This window comes from Peromyscus californicus, unplaced genomic scaffold (genome assembly GCF_007827085.1).
Source record: "Peromyscus californicus insignis strain IS unplaced genomic scaffold, ASM782708v3 Scaffold_17__1_contigs__length_78620276, whole genome shotgun sequence".
Taxonomy (NCBI): domain Eukaryota; kingdom Metazoa; phylum Chordata; class Mammalia; order Rodentia; family Cricetidae; genus Peromyscus; species Peromyscus californicus.
Window position 1 is genome coordinate 24632798 of NW_026294469.1, and position 6000 is coordinate 24638797.

Sequence of the window (6000 nt, forward strand, 5' to 3'; positions counted from 1 at the left end):
AGGGCTCCAGGCCTGAACCCTGAGGCAGGAATGACCTAATCCGAGTCAGGATAGAGCCAGAGTGCAGAGTGGGAGGGAAAAGCTTGTAGTCCCAGGGCACAGGGACCAGAGCAGGGCTGGCTCTGCAGGCATGACAGGGACTGTGTCCTTCAGGGCATCAGAAGCAAGCTCCACAAGGGCAAGGATCCTGCTCCTCTTGTTCACCGCTGACCCCCTGTAAAGAGTGGGCACTTGATTGGGATGTGACGAATAACATCTTTGAGTGTGTCCTTGTCCCAGCCGCCCCTCCCCCATACAAAGAGACAAAATAGTCCCTTCTTCTAAGATTATATCCCTAGAAGGTTGCTGGCCTGGAACTCAGTATGTATCCAGGCTGGCCTCAAACTCGTGTCAATCCCCCTGCCTCTGCCTTCTGAGCGTTGGTATGCACAGGGGTGTGCCAGCTTGCCTGGCTTTGTTTTCTGTCTCTTTGAGGCAGGGTCCAGGCTTCAACTTTCTTTCCTCAGGCCTCAGCCTTCGGAGTGCTGAGAACATAGTCACAGGTCACCACACTGGGCTGCGGTTTGGTTTTTTGGTTTTTTTTTTTTTGTTGTTGTTGTTTTTGCTGTGAGACTCCCCAGTGAGGGCGCCGCCAGCTCTGCACACTGCCTCCTCTTCACCCATGGTCAATTTTGATCTGGGGGCTTACTCATCTGCTCCGCTGGACGCTGCTCCTGATGCCATTAGTCACCCCCCTTGGTTCTCGGGCTCCTTAATGAGCTGCTGCCTCCTCGGTCTGAGATAGGCCTGCCCTGGTCTGTTGCTTCCCAGGGAAACCAAGGTCAAGAGAGAGTACAGAGAACAGAGAAGATCCCAGTCTGTCTCCCAGCACCCACCACGCTCTGCAGGCAGTGGGGAGGGAGGGGAGGGCATCTCTGTGAGCGAAGGAAGAAGGGAAGATAGCCAAAATTTAGGGGAGTTATAAAGAGTCCGTGGAGAACAGAATTGACTATTTTTCATTGAGTGACAAAAACCAGGCTGAGATGGCAGCGGTAGGAGCCGGGGCGGGTAACGGGGAGAGAATCCATCAGGCAACTGAGGACATAGGTTGAAGGCCTTTCTTCCTGCCCGTCATTGTTCTCCATGTGTGGGGCTGACAGAAGACACTCTCCAGTGCCACACGGAACACAGAACACCAAACTGAGATTTCTTGATTGCTCTTGGCTGCTCTGAGGCAGCCCTGGGCAAGGATGTCCAATTAGGGGCCAAGGTGACAGGGGGTTTCTAGGTTGCCGTGCAACAGTCAGAGGCTGTACTCAGCGCCGGCCTGCAGAAAAGAAACGACCCACTCAGAGGGTGGGCTGAAGAGGCTGATGTAGAAAGACTTCACACATAGGCAGGTCACAGGAAGACAGGAAATGGCTTGGAAGGAACCAGAGCCCAGTGTAGTAGAGAGACCATGTACATGTATGTACGTATAAGTGCGTATTTTATATAACACGTATACGATATGTAAGCATGTATGCCTGAGTGTATGGAGCCTGTGGCAGTCAGAAGAGGCCTTGGCTCCCCTGGAACTGGAGTCGTAGATGATTGTTAGCTGTCTTATTGTGAGTACTGAGAACCACGCCTCCTAGAAGAGCAGTAAATGCTAACCGCTGACTCATCTCTTCAGGTCCCTGTCTTGGGGCTGAAGAGATGACTCAGCGGTTAAGAGTGCTTGCGTGTTTGTGGGGGACCTGAGTTTGACTCACAGCAGCCCATCAGGTGCCTGGCAACTGCCTGTAACTCCAGTTCCAGGGCTCCTGATGCCCTCTTTTGGCCTCTGCTGGCACCCACTTGCCCTTCCCTGCAACAAATAAAATGTGTGTGCAGGTGTGTGGGCGTTGAGTGTGCGTGTGTAGGGTGTGCACGAATGTGGAGGCCAAAGGTCAGCCTTAGCTGTTGTTCCTCGGGTACCATTTACATTACTATTTGGTTTGCTGTTGTTTTATTTTTAATTTTAATTTATTTCTATTTTAATTTTTAAAATTAAATTATTTTATTTTTATCATTATTTTTAATCTATTTATTTATTTTAAACAATTTTTTTCAAGATAGGATTTCTCTGTGTAACCCTGGCCATCCTAGATCTCGCTCTGTAGACCAGGCTGGCCTTGAACTCACAGAGATCCTCCTGCCTCTGCCTCCTGAGGGCTGAAATTAAAGGCGTGTGCCACCACTGCCAGGCTAGTTTATTTTATTTTACTGAGTGTGTGTGTGTGTGTGTGTGTATCCATGCATGCCATGACCCATGTGTCTAGGTGAGAGGACTACTTGCTGAAGTTTGTTTTCCTTTCCCTATGTAGGTTCTAGGGATTAAACTACATGAGGCCGGGCGGTGGTTGTAGCTGGAAGTTTCTCTTTACATGGCTTATTATATTTTTTTATATATTATTTTATTTTTTAAGACTTTATTTTATTTTTATAGCTATCTAATCCTTTCTCTTCTCTCAAGCCTATGTACCTTTTTACACACAATGTAAATCTGTCTAATTGTGACTCTATAATCCTGCTCTGACCAGGAGAGATTTTTAAACTGCTAAGCTGCGTGGCCGGGACCAAACTGTTAAGAATAGAACATGGAGCTGAGCGTGGTGGCGTAGGCCTTTAATCCCAGCACTCGGGAGGCAGAGGCAGGAGGAGCTCTGTGAGTTCGAGGCCAGCCTGGGCTCCAGAGTGAGTTCCAGGAAAGGTGCAAAGCTACACAGAGAAACCCTGTCTTGAAATACAAAAAACAAAACAAAACAAAAAGAGTAAAAACGTGGAAGCCTGGTGGTGGTGGTACATACCTTTAGTCCGAGCACTCGGGAGGCAGAGGCAGGAAGATCTCTGTTCGAGAACAGCCTGGTCTACAAAGTGAGATCCAGGACAACCAGAGCTACACAGAGAAACCCTGTTTTGAAAAGCAAATGCTTGCCATTAATCCCAGCTTTATTATTATTGTTGTATGGCTGAGTACTGGTGACCGAACTCAGGCTCTCAGGCTTGCATCACTCACTTTATTAACTGAGCCGTCTCCCCAGCTCCAGCTGAAAGGCTTTACCAGTGCTCGACCAGAAAGGGAAAGAGGAGAAACCGGAATTGACAAAATCCGTTGGACAGCTGACGTCCCACAGGGGCAGCGCCGCTCTGGCCAAGTCTGAGGTCCAGCAGAGGGGCTGTAGACAGACGGGGGAATAAGTGCCGGACCTCTCTCTCACCCCATTGGCTGACCTTCTGCTAGCACCTCCCATTGGCCAAATCCAACCGGAAGCCAGGATGATACAGTTCTCTTAAGTCAGCTTCCGCAGCACTGAGCAGAGAAGAAGAAATGGAGTGGATTTAGAAGCATTAGTTGTTGTTTTGAGACAGTCCTATGCAGCCCAGGCTGGACTGGAAATCAGTCCATAGCCATGGGTGAATTTGAACATCTACTCATCTCCACCTCCCACGTCTGAGATTACAGGTGTGCTACCCCCATACCTGGTGAGCCTAGAGATTTATCACCCCTCTTCCTGATGTCAGCTTCTCTTAAACCCAACTTATTTCTGATTCCAAAAACAATCAAGTCCCTGTGTTCCTGTGCTCAGGGTCCATTTGGTCTTTCTTTAGGAGGTAAGCGAAGCCTAGGCCTGGCTGAGGGGAGGCTCTGACCTAGCAGAGAGTTCAGGCGCTGAGTTGGCCTCTCCCCAGTTGGCCTCTGCCCATCTTTGTTTCCTTGCGTCTGGCTTTAGTCGTTTCGTCTTGTTTTCATTTATTTATTTGTTTGTTTGTTTATTTTGGCTTTTCAAGACAGGGTTTCTCTGTGTAGCCCTGGCTGTCCTGGAACTAGCTCTGTGGACCAGGCTGGCCTCGAACTCACAGAGATCCGCCTGCCTCTGCCTCCCGAGTGCTGGGATTAAAGGCGTGCGCCGCCGCCGACCAGCTCCTCTATTTCTTTCTAATACAGTTATTGGTTGTTGTTACTATTATTGATTTGTTGAAGTATTTTTATTGTTTGCAACCAAAGAAACCTTCCAAAATGAGCATACAAGAGTTCTACAAACTAATGGAGTTCACTGTGATATTGTAACGAAAGCCTCTTCATCAGTACCACCGCCCAGTAGAAAAGCCAGGAAGTCTGCCCCCATGTGATTTCATATCTGAACCTCTGGCTTGGATTCAATCCCATCTGGAGGGCTAGAGCGTGGGGACAGGTCAGTGGGAGAGCATTTGCCTGCCACGTGGGAAGCCCTGGCTCTGCTCCCTAGCACAGCAAACAATACCTTATCAGGTCTTGGAACAGGAGAGAGAAGTGCCCGTGGCTGGTGGATTCATGTCCCACTTCACTTCAGGAATCCTGTCTTTGTTGGACTTTGAGGCTACTTGAGTCATAGCTTAAAATAGTCAGACTTACCTCCCATGACTCCCTATCCCGAGGCCCCCAGCAGGCCGGGCAGGTCTCCTCGTTATTTTCCACAAATAGCAAATTCATAATGTCCTGGGACACCTGATAAGCTGGTGCTCACAGTCACCCAGAGCCTCTGAGCCCCTCAGACCGTAGGTCACCCCTGCTTCCTCCTTCCTAGGGCCCCCTGTGCCTTATCAAGCCCAAGCCAACAGTTCACCAGGTACTAATGAATATGGGCCAGAGCCAGTGATGGGGTGGTGGGGCCTCAAGTGTGGAGTCCAAGTGCCCGAGTGCTCTTTCTAAAATGCACCTCAGTGGAAAACAGAAAGCCAGCAGAGGCTGTGCCCATGTTTACTTCGTTTGTAAATGCCCTGGCCCTGTGACCCACAGTTACACTCACTTACCTGTCACTTACCAAGCACCTACAAAGCAGTGGCTGTGTCCTGGGGTCTGGAGGAACACAACAAATAACAAGAGACTCACGGTCTAGAAGTGAAAATTTAGTTAGAATTAACTGTAGACTGGGCATAGTGGCATGTGCCTTTAATCCTAGCACTTGGGAGGCAGCGGCAGGTGGATCTCCGAGTTCAAGGCCAGCCTGGTCTGTAGTGAGTTCCAAGCCAGCTGGAGCTACTACTTAATGGGACTCTGTCTCAAAAATATAAAATAAATAAGTAAAACAATAAAACAAGATTTTAGCAGAATGACATGTTGGGAAAACAGTCCTGTGTAACTTTTCTGAGCTGCAGGCTTGCTTCAAAAGAATGAAAGAAATTCCAGCCTTCCCAGGGGAGAGCCAAACTTTCTGTTCTTCAGGTTTGGACTTTCTTGACCTCACAAGGATCTGAGTGTTTTGGGGTAGAAAGAAAACTGTAAGTAGCAGGCCGGGTGCAAGAAAACTTTCAAACAGGTTGTTTTCTTTGTTTGTTTGTTTTGTTTTTTGAGATTGGATTTCTCTGGATAACAGTCCTGGTTGTCTAGGAACTCGTTTTTTTGTATACTAGGCTGGCCTCGAACTTCTGCCTCTGCATCCCAAATGCTGGGATTAAAGGTGTGTGCCACCACGCCCAGCCCGAACAGGTTATAAAAACAAAGATTGGCTTGGAGGACAGATGATTCCAGACTGGAGGGACGACTCTAACTCTAGAAGGTTAGTTCAACTCAAGGCTGGGAAGGGAAGGGAGGCTCGAACTCTCGGTGGCAGAGATCTGTGCTCTAGAAGGAAGAACAGCATGACAAACACACCGTGACGCCATTGCTGTGCACTGAGCGACCTGCTAAGCACTTTTTACGCCTTTGCTTATTTCTCACAAGAACTCCACGAAGTAGATACTGCCGTGGTTTTCATTTTACAGATAAGACATAGAGAGATGATGTGAATCGCTCAAGGATTATGGGTCTGAGACTCCAGCTGGGAGCCAGGTATGGCAGTGCAGACTGGCCACAGAGGAACACAATATGGGGAGTCTGTGCTCTAAAGGTTGTCATGGAGACCTGTTACAGAGAAGACCAGCTGCCCCATTCCTTGGCCAGCCTCCGGCAGTCTTGTAAGAAAGGGTTTCTTTCGGTTCACTATGCGACGGTTATGCTTACCAGCGGAGGTTCATCAC